Raw genomic sequence first — 20,470 nt, forward strand, 5'->3', positions numbered from 1 at the left:
AGGAAACAGCTCCAGAGACATGTGTTATCTGGTTTTGGAGCCAGGTTGTCTGACATGGAAGCTTGAGTTCCTTCCCCCTGTTGTAATCTGGTACTGTAGCTCCTGCAACTTCATCTAATTGTGCTCCCAGATCAAGTTCTCATCTGCTCCTTTAGGGCCTCAACCTTGGCCTTTAAAAATCAAGTATCCTTCCACCATCATGCTCTTTTTTTTAGGAAAACAGGATGCTCATATCCAAAAGGACCAGTGGTATGACTAGAAAACCACTTCGTTCCTTTCAGGTCATCTGTCTTTCTAGGGAAGCACTAAATCCCTCTAAACCAGTAGTTCTCAAAATACTCAAAAAATTCTCTCCCTACATCAGCAGCACAGCATCACTTAGGAACTCAGAAATGCAGATTCTTAGGCCACTGTCTATTCTGTTCTCCTCTTGGAGATTCATAAAGATACATGATGCACCTTCAAGACCAGGAAGTAAAAAGGCCTGGAGTAAAAAATCCTGTTGAACACCACTGAACTGGCCTTTCCGAAACTTATTTTAAATTTTACTTTATTTATTTTTAAAAGAAATATCTTTTAATTTGGGTAAACAAAGCCCCAAGGGACAGTCCTGTTGGAATAGAGTTCCCTAGAGTCGCGCATCACTGCAGCCTGGATTTGAAGCCAAATCCAGAATTAATGAGAAGCTTAAGAACTAAAATATTTCCATCTCCCAGAAATAACTTAGAGTTAAAGGGTTTGGGGGAGTCTAGAGAGGGGATTTCCAAGATATTTAACTCTTTTAAACTGCATGGAAAATATTTCAAGATGAACTTTGCCAATTGCAACTATTCCAATACACGAAATTACATTGAATATACTCTTATTTCTGCTCCTTTAAGCCTAGTTTATTGTACATTTTCAAAGCATTTGACAAGAACACTTTGTATTTAGGTCATAACTTTCAGCTCCAAGTCTCACGAATCTATCAGAGAGATGATTGGCAAGAAAATTCCCCACCATGGAGGTCCCTCCCTCTAGCAAGATGGTGAGTTTCTAAAAGTAGCAGGAAATTTGGCAATGCTGAAGTCACCAGCAAACTGTTGAAGACAGCATCAAAGCTAATCAGTGTACAGAGGAACCAGTGTGGACAATGTGACTGTGGGTTTCACATTTCCATGAGTTAAATGAAGAAAAATAAAAGGAGTAGACATCCTTGTTCTCTTTGTGATGCCCTTGAACTTCGCATTTTATCAGGAAATGTTTGCTACCTTCAAGCCCCAGTCATGCCTGAGAAGGCACCCCAAATTACAAATTACTTTGCATTAGATGTTGGTTCCAGCTGCAGCAGGAAACCAGAAATGTTAGACACACACAACAGTTGGGCATAGGGAGAAGGTGAGAAGGGCCAGCTTTGAGTTCTCTTCTACTTGGCAGGTGACTTTTTTCCCTCTTATTTTCAAATAAAGTTTATTATTTTCTCCCTTATGAGAAGAAGACATTCGTATTATAGAAAATTTGGTGAAAAGAGAAATGCAATAAGCAAGGAAACCCTCATCACTCAAAGAAAATCACTATTAACAATCAGGTGTACTTGCCTCCAGTCTTTTTTCTATGCATTTTAAAAAACAGAATTAAGGTCAAACTGTATGTACAATCCAGATTTCAGAGTATTAGTGTATAACTCAGACATGCACTTATGTTTTTTCCAAATCCTATATAAACAAATGAGACCATACCCATCTGAAGGGTAAGGACAGGGTCTGTCTTTCTCATCATGATGACCCTAGGACCTAGTGTAGAGCCTGGTAGACAGTAATATTACCAAACAAAACAACAATGAGGAGTTTCATGGAGTGAGTATACCAGAACTCATTGAACCCTCCCTCTAATGTAGACATTAAAGTCGCCTTTAAATTTTCACCATTATCGATAATGCTGCAATTCTGGTATGCTTATTTTTTTCCATATGAAGATTATTATCCATAACAGATACTGTCAGCATTCCACCCCTAGGGCTTTCCCAGGTCCATCTGCTGGCTTCCTATGTCAGTTACCTGAACTTATTCTCTGACCATGGGAGTATGCTTAGCCTAGCCTTGATGTCCCTAAGTGATCCTCAACCAGTGGGGATGGGAATTTCAGCTTCCTTGGTCATCCGGGTGACCAATGAAGGGTGTGTTCAGCATAGTCTGTCAGATAATTCCCATAGGGTTGAGCCCCAGCTACCCACAGTGGCCAGCTTATTAACATATCGATCATATTATCTTTCTTCCTGTGAAAACGGAGTCAGGAAGCCAGAAGGCAGAGCTCTCTTGTGGTACCACTCAATGTCAATTACAGGAATTGTCAATTACAGATCCCAACAGGAAAAGACGTGCATTGCATCTCTTCCAAGACATTGGCTACCCCAACAACTCAGTCAATGAGAAACCATCATCACCTTGAACTCCTGCTTTTCTCCAACAGACTTCCTCTCAAAACAACCCCTCCCAATTTCCTCTTTTTTCTCTATAAGACAGCATTCTTCTCCTTTGTTTGTTGGACTTGCCTATGGCTTTTGGGTTAGCTTGTGTGGCTGTGTGCTTAGTCGCTCAGTCATGTCTGCCAGGATCCTCTGTCCATGGGATAGCTTTTTTGCCTCGTATTGCAATTCCTCTGCTATTCCTAAACAGACCCTCTTTTACTGGTAAAATAACATTTTAAGGTCAACATTTTCATGCCTGTTTCCTACAATCCTCACTCCTTCACCATCTTCCCAGGGTCACCTCCCAAGGAAACCATCCACTTGCACCAAATCCTTGTCTCAGGCTCTGCTGCTAGGAGACACCAAGTTAAGTCTGGATAGTTTGGATAGAATCTCGGCAGCAGAATTACGGAGTCAAACCAGATAACTTCTTTAAAGATCCAGGATACATACTGATGGGCAAGTCATTTCCATGTAGGGATTTTGAAGCGCTTTTAACCATCCTCAATTTTATTTTAAGAATTTTGACCCCAAACTGGATGTTAAGGGAAAAAAGGAGAAGAGGTTCAAGCACAGTCCTGCCAGGCTGGCACTATACGATCATCCAGCAGCTTCATTTGAGCTGCTGCTTCTGTGTTCACTTTTCTCTGTTGCTTGCCTTGCTTCATTTTCTTCTGTATTCCTGGACTGAGGCCAGCGGTTACAGAATTTTCTCTTTTGTCTCTACAGATAGAAAGGGAAAGGGAATTGAAGGCAGCAGAGAAAAGAACTCAGGAGAAAGGATGAGTGAGATATTTCTTTGGAATATTTTCACCTTGGTTTGCTGAAACAACCAGAGTTTGGTATTTTCAGGGGAAATGAAAAGAAACAGACTGTGCTCTAAGAGGTTTTTGCCGTTATTAAACTCCTGCAAAAGTATGCACAGTTGTGTTCCAAAATAAAACTGCATGTTTAAGGATTGTCATAGTGACCCAGAAAGCGTAGCTTCTCCAGGGAATCAGAGGAATGAAACTTCCTACCAGGTTTACTGCTGAGGCCATGACTGTACATGGAAGGAGAACGGAGGCTGTTCTCTGAAAATGAAGGACAAATCATGCCTAAGATTGACTGATACCCCAAGAAAGCACAGTCAACCTTAGCTGGATGGACACTGGAGATAGAAAACTGAGGAGTGGTAGCACTTGCTGGCACTCACCTTTGGTGTCCAGGTGATCCACTCCTTTCTGCCAAGCTTTTGCACATGATGTTCAGTGGAGTTCTTTGTTTTTCTGTTTTTGTTTTTTACAGAATAAAGAGAAGGATGTCTTGGTCAATGTCAGTTTAAAGGCATTTATTAAATCGGACATGTCTTCCCTTCAACCAGAAAATATCAGACGCCTTCTGATTGTCCTCGTCCATTTTCAAAATTCCCCAAACAAGCTTTGCTGCCCTCTGGAGAATTCTAGCTTACTCATAAATCCATGTAGGGGAAAAGAGAATCACATGGTACCTGCAAACTTGATGCCTGATTGCCTGCAAGAGCATCTCTAGCAGAGCTCCAAGTCTGACTGATGAGGGAATACCTGGTGTTGAGGTGGAGGACCCTGTGTGGCAGAGACTCTCCTGCATGTGTGCATGCATGCATGCGTGCTAACTTGCTTCGGTCATGTCTCTTTCAACCCTATGGACTACAACCTGCCAGGCTCCTCTGTCCATGGGATTCTTCAGGCATGAATACTAGAGTGGATTGCCATGCTCTCCTCCAGGGAATCTTCCTGACCCAGGGATCAAACCCACATGTCTTATGTCTCTTGCATTGGCAAATGGGTTCTTCACCACTAGTGCCATCTGGAAAGCCTGGAGACACTTCTGTGCTTATTAAACCAGATTTCCTTTTCCTTCTGGACTCACAGCTAGACAACATATCTCGACCTCCCTGACATTTAGGCAGGACCATATGATTGGCAGAATGACATATATAACACTTTCAGGTCTGACTCTGGCCCTTGTGCCTTCTTCACCCTCCATCTTTCTGCCATTCTTACCACTAGATGTACATGGCTCCACAGCCCCAGAGGATGGAGGAATATCAGAACTATAGAAGCTTAGCCCCAGAGTCTTGCTTGGAGGTGACCGCCCATGAGAACAGCTGATCAGGAACAACAACAGGGGACATCACGTGAGTGGGAAATCATCTTTCATTATGTCAACCCAATGGAGCTGTTTGTTATGACTGTTAACCTACCCTGACTAATACATCTTGCACATATTGATTGCCTCCTGGCATGTGTGTTAGATTACTTAAATGTTAGAATCAATTATGCCTTGTGTTCTGTCACACCTCACCCCGGTTCCTCACAGGAAGCAGTGTTTATCACAAAACAGTTACAAGAGGAGGTGAATAGCATGTGGTCAACACCCATTTTTAACACCATGGGAGCACAAAAGCTCAGCAGAAGTGGGAGGGATGCCAGGCGATGAGGCATGAAGAGAGCAGAGATGTGCAACTGACAAATGTGTAATTCACAGCACCAAACTGAGCATCAGCTGGCTTCTGCTAACATTGCACTTAGGGAGCATCAGTCTGGCACCCAAAAGCAACTCAGAAGTAGTTCAAATCTACATTATAGTCCCTTAATAAACCACATCATATTTGCAAAGCAAAACTTCTTAAAATTCTTTTTCTGCATCTCTCCATAATTAGTTCACACATGTACAGCAGCTGCTTCCCATCCTCGATGCCAAGCATCCTATACGCCAAGCTCATTCCCCTAAAATCTCTCTCTAAACCCATACCAAGCTGTCTCTCTCACCTTCCCCATCTCCCTCTCCCTCTTCAGAGCTACTCTTTGTCTCCCCACTCTCTAGCTCTCTAAACTGAGCCAGGCTTTTGCTATTATTGGCCTGAACATCTCCTGTTACAGCTCAGAGACTCAATTGATGAGTGGATCATAGACCCAGGAAGGCTCATGAACAAAAACAATTCTTAGAGGTGGTCTCGGGAAAGTGACTGTGAATATCTATGTTTTTCAGTCACTAAGTTGTGTCCGACTCTTTGCAACCTCATGGCTTCCCTGTCCCTCACTATCTCCTGGAGTTTGCTCAAACTCATGTCCATTGAGTTGGTGACACCATCCAACCATTTCATCCTGTCGTCCCCTTCTCCTCCTGCCCTCAATCTTCCCAGTTTCAGGGTCTTTTCAATGAGTCAGCTCTTTGCATCAGGTGGCCAAAGGATCAGAGGTTCAACTTCAGCATTAGTCCTTTCAGTGAATATTCAGGGTTGATTTCCTTTAGGAATGACTGGTTTGATCTCCTTGCAGTTCAAGGGGCTCTCAAGATTCCTCTCAACCGAATATCTATGTATCATTATTACTATTATTACTACTACAAACAGATGGTCACTCTACTACTTATGAGTTAGGTGAATTCTTGCGTGAATTCTTTGCATCTCTGAGACACAATTTTCTCACCTGTGAAATAGGGCTTGTAGAACTTCACAGAATTCTCTAGGGAATGAATGAGATGTAGCACGTGAAAGCAGCTAGTGCACCGTCAGCAGCAAGCCGTGTGGTTTGCCCTGTCCTCCCTGAAGCTGCTGCTCCTCTATTCTCTGTGAGGAGCATCAGAGGTGTGGGTCCAGCCCAATGGCACAAAGAAGGGTAAACTGAGGCTCCAGCATCAGCAGCATTGGCTGCTGATGCCAGCTGCTCTGGATCTCACTCCGGAGTTTCCTGGTCAACTTTCAAGTGACCTTGAAGGAAAAACTGCTTTTCTCCATGCCTCCAGCTGAGTGTTCCCACCACAAGGGAAATGTGCCCACCCTCTGTCCCCCAGGGTGGGTTGTGAAGGTTAATGAATTGGTATTTGTGAAGTGCTTTGAGATCCGTGGATGAAAGGCCCTATGAAGTCAAAAGCGCTTGGATGATTATTAAATTGCCTTGCCTGAGGTCAGACAGCAGAGGACTAGGGGAGCTGGAAAGGAAAGCCTGTTCCCTTTCTTCCATTCCCCTGCTAGAACAACGAAGACCGCAACCCGTTCTTGTTAAGATGGGCCTGTCCCTCTGTGGGTGGATGTCCTCGGGCCTTCACATCCTGTCTCCTTTCTTCCCTGCACCCTGGTTAGGACCAGACGCAGGCTCCTCACCAGCCCTGCTCATCGGAATGCTATACAGCTCCCCAGCTTGTGGGGAGAGCTCTGGGTTGCAGGGTTTTAAAAGATCAGAGAAGTTGTTGTGTGAGGGACCAAGAGTCCCACTTGACCCCTTGAGAAAGAAGGGGCAGCCTTTCCCTGCCGGCTCAGCACCCAAACTCAGGAGGACCGCTTCCCTGGCTGAAGTGGGGGGCTATACTCCACACCTCCAGCAATTTCCTATGCCCCATTTTCTTTTCTTTTCCCCCCTTTCCATCCAGCTGCTGGCAGTTGCAGTATTTGTTTTACAAACATCTCCTCCACACCTTTGTCTTTTCCATCCCTGTGCTGGCAGTTGCGTAGACACCTCATTGCAATTCAGACACCTGTCACTTTTGGATGTCACTGTGGCTGTTGCCATGCTGATTAGTTAAGATGAAGAAAAAAAAAATACAGCGCCATATAAATAAAAAATTAGAGACTGTCACGTTGTGTAAAAAGGGCCCACCTTCCAACACTAGATCTCGGCAAAGCCTCACTTCTTTTTTTCCTGGGTAACCCAGCTAAGGGGAATGCTTATCATGTCTTGTTTTAGTGATTAAGTGGTTAATGATTTAATGAACTAAGGAAAAAAAAATCTCATTTGTTGCTTCCCTCGGACTTGGAAAAAATTTCAAAGAGCTGATTTTCTGTGTACCTCAGTCCAATATTGCTACCTGCTGGGATACGAACACAGTCTCTAAATAAATTGCTAGTGGCCTTAGGCGGGTGGAAGAGTCTCTCTTTGATCCTGCTCGAGCGGATGAAGTCAAATGTTCAATCAATCAATCACATTCATAACTTGCAGCTACAATCGGGCTGACAACAGCCTATTATTTATTTTTAAAATCATATATTTCATTATTGCAAAACACACAGGCTCTCACGAGGGGGAAGAGACTAAATTATTGATAAGCCGTATAGATGACGGAGTTTGTTGCTTCTGACATGCTTGTCACTAACTATTGTCAGGAAGAATTTACTAAGATGTAGAGTCGAAAAAGTTGGCCAGGAATGTATGTCGCGCCAAAGCGGAGATGGGGAAGGAAAACTCTAATGGCTTCTCTCTCTCTTATTGAATTCTTGTAGGTAAAAGGCAGCTGAAGGCAGAACAGGTTTCTATTGTAAAGCAAGACTTGAAAAGCCCCCAATTTGATTGCTACAGAGCAGGAGATTTGGTTCTCAAAATAGCCATGCGTCTGGGAAATGAATTTTTGCTGGTGTCTGTGCATTCCTGGAAATAACAATCGTAACTCTCCAGAATTCCCACATGGACCCAGGCCAGGCATATTTATTCAGTATTGTGTGTCGAGGACTGGGGATGGGGGTTGATGTGCAGATGCAGACTGGAAAAGAAGGCATGATGGAGGCTGGCTTTGGGCTCCGATGGTGGAAGAAGAGGGGGAGGCCTCCCCTCTGCCTCCCTGTCCTGCTCCCTGAGTGGCGGGGCATTAGCAGTGGAGGTGCCCTCTCTATGGACCTGCGATCGGACTTCTCTAATGGGCTTGAAGAAGGAAGGGCAGTCAGCAAAACGCTGACCACTCCTTTCTGTGCATGTCCTTCTTTTCTGTTGTCACTGTATGCAGAGGCCGTGGCGAGCCGGGATCCCTGATGAGGTTTGGAGTCACCAACCGACCCTCTCCTCTGAAGGTCTCCCAGCTCTGTCACCTGGCAGTCACCTCCACAATAAATCGGTCCTGGATTTGCCGGAAGAAAGAGCCCCTGGACTGTGAGAACGGAAGATGTTTATTAAGGAAAGCTCAGTGTTCACGTGTATAGATCAAATCCTATTAGAACAAGTACCATTACATTTGAACAAAAACAGCTGTGGAACTGAAGCCTTCTCATACACACCCACCCCGGTTTGATACCCCCTGAAACACAAGTACAATGTAAGTGAAATGCAAGTTCCTGTGGAGGTCCAATTGAACCCGGACATGTCCTTCTAATTTATTCACTAATTCCAAGATGATCTTCCCCTGGCAGGATGGAGAGAGACAGTACTACGTATGTGCCCTAAAACCAACATTTTTCTCAAGGCAGAAGTGCCCTTCCCAACCAACTCATCCAACGCCTCCCTTCCCTCTTACACAGATGAGAAAACAGAGAGAAATTGGAATCAGACAGCCAGTTAGTGGCAGATGCAGAACAAGACCCCAGGCCTCCAACCCCTTCCCTAAGTGAATTATTAACAGAACTTGAATCAGAAAAGATGTGTCTCCCCCCAGTAAAGTGCTCAGCCCACTACATTATGCCGTGCCGCTTTCTAGTGTTCATTTGGTTTTAAGATACTAAACTCCATTTAGAACCCAAATAGTTTGAAAACTCACTGAGCTACCTGTTTTCATAACACTAACCCCTGACAATGAGTAGAAAGGTTGTATAGGAGAAAGATTTGGAAGTAATTTCTGACTCCATCAGAAGATGCTGGATCCATCTTCTACGAGTTGGGAGCCCCCTCTCCCAGGCTGGGACTGCCCCTTCCTTATTTGTCACTTGGCTGACGCAGCCCCCTCTGGAGCACAGGTTTCTGTCCATGATGCGAGAAGTGGTCTCCATGTGCTTTAAGTCAACTTCTAGCTCCAAAATTCACCATAAAATTCTACATAAAATCCTCTTCAGTAGCATTTTCCTTTCTTTTTTTGAATGTTTTGGAGCCAAAGTTAGCACACATGTGGAAACTGAGTTGAGCAAAGCAATCAATGCACCAGAACAAACCATTCCTTATCATCTACATGATACGGGTCAAATAACTCTTCACTTGAAACAGGGACACCTGGCTTCACTGAATGTAGATGAGTTATGGAATCCCTCTCTACTTCAGTTTTCTTATCTGTAAAAGGGGGATATTGGCTCTTTTTCTACCCACCCAGCGGGGGCAGGTTGCAATGAGGATCTAAATCCATCACCTGAGTGAGAGGATGGAAAAAAGAAGCTTTACGTGCACTCCAGATGTTGGGCAGTAGTATGATTTGCATGTATGCTCTTTCGCCCAGTCTTTCGCTACATCCCATGGACTGTAGCCTGTCAGGCTCCTCTGTCTATGGATTTTCCAGGCAAGAATACTGGAGTGGATTGCCATTTCCTACTCCAAGGGGTCTTCCCCACCCAGGGATCAAACCCACATCTCTTGTGTCTCCTACATGGGGAGGCGAATTCTTTACCACCACACCACCTAGTGTGATTTGGTGATGGGAATTTACTAGAGATGAGAGAGCTTGCTGCAAATATAAGATTACATTTTTAATTACCTTCAGATGCTGACCTATGTAAATAAACCTGTTTCGCTTCTTTGGGAGGGAGTAGGAGAGAAGGATGGAGTGGGACTCATTAACTTTCCTGGCAATGCTTTCTAGCAGCAGTTTCAAGGAAAGTCTTTAGGAGGGGGAGAAACCAGCTTTATGCAAGGCTGGCATGGGTGAGTGATGCAGAGGAGCCTGCCTCTTTTCTGTTTGTATTCTTTCCTGTTTTCTGAGTTGTGAGGTGCATTTGTCCACTAACAGCACCCTGGCGACTGTCCTTTGACAAGTCCATAAGCATTCTAGTCACTTCCTGTGTGTGACTCTTTTGAAGCCCATTGGCTGCACACTTTGGCGAGAGTTGTCACCACAAGGAGAGCTGGAGAACCTGCATGGCGCTGGGTTGTGGGATGCCACACAGATGGCTTTTTTTCCCTGGCAAGATAAGACTATATTAAGAATGATTTTATGAATAGTCTCCCTTCCAGCCTTGGCCCCCTTGAGGGCGCCCATGATTGGTCAGTTGTATGATTACAATGGGCACTAATTATACCCAGAAGCTAAGGAATAGCCAGCGTAACTTACAAAGCCCTTGGTGATAAGGGTTTGGGATAAACACAATGAGATAAAAAGCGACTTTATCCTTCCTAAAGGACAAAGGAATTACTTCTTGAAAAATGAGTGACTTAGGAAAACCATTAAATTGAGGAACAGAAATAAAATAGAAATGCTTCCAGTTTTTCACCAGTTAGGGGAGCACAGGCAAATGTGAATTAACCCTGTGTGGACCAGGGTGGAATCAGTAGAGGGCAGTCCTGGATGGATGCTGGGAGCACTAGGATTTCAGGGTGATCAATTCAAAACAAAGGGAATTTTCAAGTGCGGAAGTTGAATGAGGTCCTCTTTCTAGACCCCAGATACCTTCTAGCCCTCAAGAAAGAGCCCCCACCTACATCCTGATACAAAGGCTCGTTAAAAGCCTGCTTTGTTTTGTTTTTAAGTGACTCGGCAGCCGTGCCCCAAGACTTTGAATGGGTCTTCAGTCTGTGGCTCTTCTCTCTCATACTGCTGTGCCAGGAACGTTCAACAGAGTCAGGAAGGCTGTATAATGATGTGCCACGCATGGGCACACAGAGACAGCACAAGCCCAGAAGGAACCTTCTGGAAGGAGGGAGATGGGAGCAGGAGGAAGACACACCGGGTGGGGAGAATGGCTTGTTTTCGATGGACAGCTCGCTCTAGTGTCCGCTCTCAAGATTGGCTTGCTTCCTCATGATTTTGGAATGACCAGGGAATCAGGTGAACCTGGGGTAGCCCAGCTGCTGCCCTGCTCTTTCCCTTTGGAGCATCTGGCACATAGACCAGGACTTACCCGGCCTTAGTCTAGGATAGACCCTCCATGCACCCAAGGGATTTCATGTCCAGGTGGCAAATGATTTTGTGGCAGCCAGGTTCATTGAGTCTGGTCCTCTTTCTAGACCCCAATTATCTTTTAGCCCTCAAGAAAGAGCCCCAGCCTACACCATGATACAAGTTCAAGTTCAATCATCTTAGACTTGCCCATAAAACTCTGTGTGGTCTGGTCTTCATTGATCTCATCTTCTACCACTCTACCTCTTGCTCACTCTGATCCGTACACAGGGCTTTCCTGCCATTCCTCAAACAGGACTAGCTCCTACCCCAAGACCTGCCCACTCACTCTTCCCTCTGCCTGGAACCATCTCCCCTCAGATATCTCCATGGCTCCCACTCACTTGTGTCAGGCCTGTGCTCAGAGGTACCTGCTGGGTCCCTGAATACCTTGTATAAAGTAGCAACCAGTTCCCCTCCCCCAGCCTCACTCCCTTCCCTCCACCTCCCACCTTAACCAAGAAGCTCCATGAGACAGGGGACTTGGATTCATTCACACGGCAGCCTCAAAACGTCGTCAAGATTAGTGCTAAAAAAAAAAAAAAAATGTTTAATCAAATTTCAGTTCAAACCCTCACATAGACCAGGAGGCCCAAATCTCCTCTCAAGCCACACTGTAAGGGAGATGCCCTTTGGAGATGTATAAGACTTATCAGTCCCCTCTTGGCTACAAAAGGCCACACATACAGCCCATGGATATTACTGAAGGATGTGATTAAGTATTAGAAGTAGAAGATGCAGGTGATATAGTCATTGCCCACTATCAACTGGCTGAGAATAACCTTCAAAGTTTCCGTTTATGTGTTATTTTCATTTTTGATCTAGCCTAGCAGAAAGTGGTTTCTAGGTTTTTGGCAGAATATCAATAATTTCCCTGGATTCCACTCTCCCAAGTTGTCAGAGAAGAAGGGATATTGTTTGACAGAAATAGACTTGAATAGGCAGCCTCAGTCACTGTCTTTCCCTTGAAATTTAAACCACGGCAGCACCTAAAGTGAGTCTTGTAGATGGAGCATAGTTGGATCATGTTCTTTTTAATCCATTCTACTTATTCCTGTCATTTGAGTAGAGCTTAATTCATTTTCTTTTAACGTAATTACTTATAAGGAAGGGCTTAGTCATTTCATTTTGCTATTCTGCATGTCATATCTTTTTTTTTCTTTTTTTTTTTGGATTCAATTTCACCACTACTACTTTCTTTGTGTTAAATAGATATGTTATAGGGTACTACTTTAATTCCCTTGTTGCTTTTGCCATGTATTTTTATTTTCTTAGTGATTGCTCTGGATATTACAATTCACATCTTAATTTATAACAATCTAGTTCAGATTAATACCAACTTAGTTTCAATAGTGTTCAAAAATTGCTCCTATAAGCCTGTCCCCTCTTCATGTGGTTATTGTCACAAACTACATCTTTATGCTTTCTGTGCCCGTCAACATAGATTTATAATTACTGTTTTAGGAAGATGTCTTTTAAAGCATAGAGGAAAAAGGAAACAAGCCAAAAAGAGACTAATGCTTTGTTTTATATTTATCTATGTAGTTACCTTTAACAATGTCCTTTATTTCTTTAGGTGAATTTGAGTTATTTCTGAAAGACATTTAAGCCTGAAAGACTCCCGTTAGCATTTCTTATAAGGAAGATCAACCAGCTACTAATTCCCCTCATTTTTGTTCATTTGAGAATGTCTTAATTTCTCCTTTAAATTTGAAGAATAGTTTTGTAAGATATAGAACTCTTGGTTGGTGTTTTTTTCATTTCAACGTTTTGAATATGTCATCCCACTGCTTTCTGGCCTCCATGGTTTCTGAAGAGAAATTAGCTATTAATCTTATTGAGGATCACTTCTACAGGGCAAGTCACATCTCTCTTACCACTTTCAAGAAAGCTTTTTCATCTTAAATTATAGAGTTTGATTTCACTTTATCTCTGTGTGAATCTTTTTTGTATTTATCATTCTTGGAGTTTGTTGAGCTTCTTGGGTGAGTAGATTAAAATTTTCATCAACATTTAAAAATTTTGAGTCATTATTTCTTCAAATATTCCACCTCCCTCCTTTTCTCTCTCTTCACTCCTGAAACTCCCATTATATATATGTTGGTATTCTTGATGGTGTCCTATTGGCCTCTTAGGTTGTTAATTTTCCCTCCTTATTTTTTCTTTCTCCACCTCATATTGGATAGTTAATCCATTTTCAAATTTTCTCATTCTTTCTTCTGTCTGCTTAACTGTGCTAGTGAGCCCACCTAGTGAATTTTTTTTTAAGCCCACAAGATAAAGACACACACACACACATCTTCCACAATCCTTCTGATATAAATATAATACAATGATAATATATGGCTCACTTTCTTGGTTGGCTCAGCAGTAAAGCATCTGCCTGCCAATGCAGGAGGTGTGGGTTTGATCCCTGGGTCAGGAAGATCCCCTGGAGAAAGAAACGGTAACCCACTCCAGTATTCTTGCCTGGGAAATCCCAAGGAGAGAGGAGCCTGCCTGGCTACAGTCCAAGAGGTCGCAAAGAGTTGGACACATCTTAATGACTAAAAAAAACAAGTGAATTATAATTTCTAATATTGTAATTTTCAACTTGAGAATTTCCATTTGATTCCCTTTTATAATTTCTGTCTCTTAATTGATATTCTCTATTTGGTGATACATCATTCTCATGATTTTCTGAACATATTTAAAATATTTGATATGGGGTCTTTGTCTAGTAAACCAAGCATCTAGGTGTTCTCAGGGACAGTTTCTATTGATTGTTTTTCTTTCTGAGCATGAACCATACATTTTGTTTCTTTGCATGCCTCATAATTTTTTTGTTGAAATCCAGACACTGAACATTTTAATGTGGCAATTCTGGAAATTAGATTATCTTCCCTCCCACAATTTATAGATTTATATGTGTTGTAGTTGTTTAATGACTTTTCTGAATTAATTTTGTAAAATCTGTATTCTTTGTCAATTGTGATCACTGACGTCTCTATTTCACTGGCTTAGTAATCAGCCAGAGAGTAGAAAGAGATGTCCTTAGATGTCTAGAACAAAAAAAAACAACAAACTCTCAGTCTTTGTAGATGAGTTCTGATACCTATCGGGTCATCCCTTCAACACTCAGGTAAGCAGCTGACAGCTCTGCCTTAACCTTTTCTTCCTGTCTGTGCAACAATTTAAGGTCAGCCAAGTATAAGACCTTAGAGACGTCTCAGTTCTTTCCTGAGCATGGATCCACCACTTGGTATGCCTGTGGCCTTCAATACTCTCAAGAAAATGCCAGAGCTTTTCAAAGTCCTTATTTCTCAAAGTATCTTATCCTCCAGCTTTTCTTCTCAAATTTTTGGAAAGTCTATTGTTTGCCCCAGCTGTTATACACTGTCCAGCTCACAGGAACTAGTACATGTCCTTACGTATCTTTGACAAATGCCCTTTGGATAACCATCTCAGCACTGGGAGAGTTCTAAGTTAGGCAAGATAATGGCAAGCCCTTTAAACTACTCCAGGAAGCCACCTGACAGATCAAAACAACCAACCACAGTTCTCTTGTTTCGTGCTTTTGATTAATTTCCAGAATTAAAAAAAAAATTTGATTCTGATGAAGTTTTTCCTTGTAAGGAGGAATGAACTATTGGGAGTTCTTAACTTATGTCAGTCTGATAAATAGTTTTTAAGTACCAACCTTGTGCTCCACATTGTGCCAGGTACTGGGGGTGCAGAAATGCTTAATTTCAGAGGTCATGAATTGCATCCCCAAGGAAAAGACATTTAATGTGGGATGAAGAGGGAAAACTAGAGTGATCTAGGAAAAGAAGTAAGGGAGGTATTCAGGAAGAAGGATCAGGAGGGGTGCAAAGGCCCTGAAACAGGACGAAATTGGGGAGTGGGGGATGGGAAGGAAGCAGGCTAGTGTGCTGGGCCTGCAGAGGGAGGGGAGGCGATGGTACCAGATGTGATTGGAAAGGGACAAAGCAGGGACGATGTCATCCAGCATCTGTGGTAGAGATCTGGACCTTATCTTAAAAGTAAGAGAAGTTGTCATAATGATCAAGCCAGTGGGGGAGGGGCTTCCACACTTATTCTCTAAGACAAGAATGTAACCTTTCCCCTCTAAATAATGTCAACTTGATCTAGCACAGAGATCTTTCTCACCAATGAGAAATAAAAACCTTATACTAGACATTCTTAATGTCTGCGATTTAAAACAGTCTGAGATGAACTTCTGGGGATGAACTTTTGCCTTTTCAGAATGTGATCTCAAGTTTGTTCTGGACTTTCCTTACCCCATTCTTCAGCCTTCTTCTGGGAGGCAGCGTCATCATTCACAGTTGTCATTTGTTTTTTTTTTTTTTTTGTTTGTGGTGGGAGAACTTTTGTTTCCTTCTGGCATTGTGGGAGAGAGATGTCCTGTGGGTTTCTCCTCCTTGTGACACCCCAGGTCTTTGCCAAGCTCTCCAGAGATGTGTCCTATCCCGTGGCCCCTCACGGCTGGTACCTGTTGGGGTGAGGCTGGGCTGCTCCTGCACAACTCACAGTGGCTTTCTGCCAAAGTCCTTGCACCCTGAAGCTTCCATTGCCTTCCATCCCCTGCTTGTGTGACCAGGTGTTCATGCACCTCTTCAGAAATAAAGACGGCACAGGCATTCCAACCCAGTGGAAGAGGTAGCTTTCTTTGACACACCCATCCTCTCGTCCATGCCCAGGAAACCACTTGGTCCCTGTTTATCCAGAATTTTTCAGTTTTACAGCTGAAAGTTCCATGCCTAGAAAATCTTTCAGTCTCAGACAAGTGAAGTCCATTGGTCACTCTATGCCCATTCCCCCTGGTGGCCAGTGGCTAGAAGTCAGGGGGCCAAGGCTATGAAGACAGAAAAGAACCTATACTGATCAGATAATAAGTGAAGTGGCCCCACCCCTAGACAGCCACAAAGCTCCAGTGTTCATTCCACTCTGGTAAGACTACAAAACAACCTCCTTGCTTGTATATTTGCAGAGGAATAGGTTATTCGCCACATAAATGGATTTGATAAAATAAATAAGTAGGACATGTGCTTTAAAGTGCAAGGATTAAGTAGCTAAGCCTTATGCCGAAGTCAGAAGAGAAACAAGAATCTTAGGTCATGTAACGAAGTTTACGCAAACACCATCTAATTCTTATTTATTTGGTTAACACTTTGGGGCAGGAGAAGAAAGTCAACTGTTATAGTTTCAGCATCAAAAACATATGTAAAGCAGTTCTTACTCGCCGGCACAGTTGATGGAAACTGCCCCTTTCGAAGGAGCGTGGAAGAATGTCTTTGTGTTTCTGAGTTTTCACGTTCTTGACTTACCAGATCAAGGACAGATGTGAATGTATTTTTCAACTTCATAACCAACAGGGAGTATTGCAACTTAAAGCAGCTGGGGGAGAAAGCCATGTACAATACAATGTCCTTTCTGGACACTGACTTAGTGGGGTGGTTACCTTGGTTCACTGGGAGGAATATGATTTGGGGGATCGAGGGGGATCCTGGTGTTAAAGGAAGTCCCTATTGCTCCCTCAGGGAAAAGGTACCTTTTCAAAAGGATGTTCAGCTTTCTTTCTGTCCAAGGTCCAAACATGCTAGGGATACCATTTGGGGCCAGGGGCAGTGAATTTCCTACTAGATGCCAAATTCTATGTTAAGTGCTTTACCTGTGTTATCTTATTTGATTTCTAGAATAATCTTTTGCAGAAGGTATTGCAGGTCCTCAGGCCCTTAGCCAAAAATTCTCGGGGTCTGCTGTGTTTCAAAATTAAGCCTTTTCCTCTCAGATTTTAGAAAAAGAATAATACGGGTATACAGTCCATTATGCCCCATAGGATCAGCAGTACCACACTTTGATCAAACACATGGCTATTTTCACCTTTGGTGGGACAAACAAGTTATACATGACTTGTTATTAATGCGGGTCAGACTTCACCACTCACTGAGTTTTTGTGCCAAAAATTTAGGGGGAAAAGTTGAGGCTTTCTGTTTTCAGAGGTTTAGGGATTTCAGAATGACAAGAAGCCAATTTGACCTGTACCCTAAGACCCACGTGACAGGTAAGGAAAAGTTCATTCTCTGTATCTCAGTCTCTTCTAATTTTAAGCCATAATTTCTCCACTGGCTCCCTCTCAGGCTTCAGAATTTGAAGTCAGCCAGTTCTTGCCTTTCTAGCCCCCTCAGCAGGACTTCTCTTGTGGCTCAGCTGGTAAGGAATCTGCCTGCAATGTGGGAGACCTGGGTACAATCCCTGGGTTGGGAAGATCCCCTGGAGAAGGGAAAGGCTACCCACTCTTGTTTTCTGGCCTAGAGAATTCCATGGACTGTATAGTCCATGAGGTCGCAAAGAGCAGGACAGGACTGAGCGACTTTCACTTTCACAGCCAGGCCTGCTTCCAGGACCATAGGCTGGCTGCTCTAGTTGAGTGTTGAGAGCCCTCCTGGATTCCTCAACTGCTCGGGGTCTTGGCATCAGCCTTCTTTTATATAAACCCACTTCTTCCTCCTTGTCTCCTAAAGAAGGAACATCAGTGGGCAAACAAAAAGCAAAAATACGGCTCGTTTTTTAAAAAAAAATGAGACACCTACAACTCCCCTGTCTGGGATCTTCATGGTTTAGGAGCTGTTAATTGTGGCTCTAGAACATTCCATGTTTCTTGAACAGTGTTTCCAGGGCAGTAGGAAAAGGTCTCAGTCCATCCACACACGGGGAGCATAGCTCAACATGTAGTAACCCCTCGCCCACAGTGGTCTCGGGAGAAAGAAACCAAAGGCTCTCGAGAGGCAGATGGGCATCTCCCAACTCTGAGGTGTGTGTGGTACCCACAGGGGACATGCACCTGTGGGCAAGGCCTAGATGAACGCTATTGGCAAAGCTCAGGTGACAAGACTGAGTGTGTCCACCCACCTATGTGAGGGGAGTGGGCGTCCCTCCTTTGCAGGAGCATCCCTGCGGATCACTGCCCCTCCCTCCTGCCTGAGTTCTGGCCAAGGGGAAGCAAGGGGTCCCGAGTCCATAGATCAAAGTTAGGAGGAGTCAGGCGTGTGATGGGCCAGTGGACGGACCGCCGGCTCCAGTGTAAGCCCCGAGGACAGGGTATAGGCTTGGTGGGTCCTTACTTGCAGCTCTGTGGGCTGCAAGGAGCTGGAGAACTGCCCAACTCGACTTCCGCCCCTTCAGGCAGACTGTGAATGCCTTTCAAGACGTGAATCAGCCCCACTATCCAGAGAGCCGGTGGAGGAGAGCTGGGATGGAACCAAAGACACAGTCTCGCCACAGCAGGAAGAAAAGTTTTGCCCAAGTGCAGAAGCTCTGCAGTGCATGCGCTCCCCTGCTGACCCAGCTAATGTTCTAACTTTCAAAGAACAGGTAGGAGTCTGACAGGCTCACCGAAAATAGAGGAAAAGAAAGCTTCCCCGAGAACTTTTAAAATCATATTTTTTCCCCCTCTCCATTTCTGAAGGGACTGGAGCACACTCTTGCCTGGGGAGAAGCTGCTCCTGAGAGGGGAGGAAGCGGGGAGGGAGAAGCAGGGAGTGAAGGGGGGAGGTGTCCAGGGGCGCTCACCAGGGCGGGGCCCTGGGAAGATACCCCTGAGGGCGGAGGGCCTTCTGGCGGGGACACTATAAACAGGAGACAATACAGAAAATGCAGCCCCATCTGGCTTCCATTCACAGGATGATGGCTTCACGCCAGGCACTGTGCTGAGAGTTGGATGCGGGGACCATGGCCCTCTGTCATCAATTCTAAAACAAACATCCATTGCATATTTTTGTATCACCACAATTTGGATGTTTCTGAGTGTTCATGCCATCTCAGTATTGACTCAGAGTTTAATTGGCAGCACTTTTAGAAACCTTTCTGCAGCGGTACATAAGATCACGGTGCATCTTATAACTGAGGGCATTTTACACGTGCACAAGTCAGGTATTAGCCCATCTCACAGACAAGACAATTGAGGCCCGGAGAGATTAGGAGACTTGCCGAAGGAGGCCACACAGCCAGTCTTTGGACTTGAAACAGGCTCTGCCTGGCTTTCAGTCGCTGGCTTCCAGTGGGGCAGGAGCTGGAAGTCCCAGCCTTTCAGAGAGCAGAATGTTCCCTCCCCAGGCAAGTCTGAAGATGGAGAAGGGTCATTGCAAAATCTGGCCCAGTCAGTTGGGTGCTAGGATGGGAGAGGGTAAGAGAACAGAGGGCACAGGACTGGCTGGTCTTCAGGTCTGTGGGGTACCTCCCACAGCTCATTCTTTTTTTTTTTTTTTTGGCACCCAGGCTTCTGGTTTTTTCACTGCTCATCCCTTAAACATCAGCTGATTTTCCCAATCTGCCTTTGACTTCCATGCATTTTAACTCAGAGTAAGCAAATTGTTAAAGGATATTTGCATGGCATCTTTGTCCTTTGGATCAAGAGTGAGTCATTCTTTCAGAGAAACAGTTGGGAAGTGGAAAGAGGCTGAACTTTGAAGTCAGGTACACCGGGATTGGAATCCTGGCTTTTGCTGCCTTTTTTTTTTTTAGCAAGTTGAAAAGTTCCTTAGACTCTCTGAGCCTCAGAGTCTTCATCTGCAAATGTGAGTAATAATGACAAATACGTGGAAATACTGTTGTGAGGATTTCCTGTATGGAAAGTACCTGAAGTATGGTAGGAGCTCTGTAAATTCAAGTTACTCCTTTATATTAGTAGTAGTAATATTGTTATGGTGATGATGGTGATGATGAAAGATACACAGGACCTTTCTCTCCATTGCCTCACAACTCTTACCTTCTCCGCAGGTCCTGACACCCACTGTGCGCTTGGCTTTCTAGTTTCTGGGTTGAGGTCCCCTTTTCTTGTCATGGGTACAGTCCTGACACTGTGATTGACACAATCCCTGCTCCCACCCAGCCCTGCCCTCTCTTGGGATCCCCTTGAGAAGGAGCAACTCTGGGTTGTGGGGGCCTTGACTGCCCCCAGCATCGGCTCCCCCATCACCCTCCTTCTAGCATCATTTTAGCCCCTCTCAGCTCCCATCTTCCCTGGACTAAGGGTCAGCACTGGGGGAGACAACCTTACAGGCTTCCCCGACAGTTTCTGGGCTTGCTTTCCTCACTGAGCTCCCCCCTGCTGCAGGAGGGAGGGCACCCATCTTGCCCCAGGAGGGTCCCTGGGCAGATTAAGCTATGGCCCTGGCCCAGGTGTTCCTGACATCCTGACATGCCCAGTCACTGCCTTCAAGATGC

The 20,470-nt window shown here is 44.3% G+C and overlaps 1 long non-coding RNA gene across 1 annotated transcript; it reads right to left on the reverse strand.

Moving 5' to 3' along the window:
• Window positions 1–7,405: 7,405 nt before the first annotated feature.
• On the reverse strand, window positions 7,406–11,824 carry LOC139035904 (uncharacterized). The gene is made up of 2 exons (XR_011488552.1): window positions 11,698–11,824; window positions 7,406–8,323 (listed from the first exon to the last, which is right to left on the reverse strand). It is a non-coding gene; the product is annotated as an uncharacterized lncRNA (long non-coding RNA).
• Between the last annotated feature and the right edge of the window lie 8,646 nt (window positions 11,825–20,470).

Source organism: Odocoileus virginianus, chromosome 7 (assembly GCF_023699985.2).
Source record: "Odocoileus virginianus isolate 20LAN1187 ecotype Illinois chromosome 7, Ovbor_1.2, whole genome shotgun sequence".
NCBI classification, from domain to species: domain Eukaryota; kingdom Metazoa; phylum Chordata; class Mammalia; order Artiodactyla; family Cervidae; genus Odocoileus; species Odocoileus virginianus.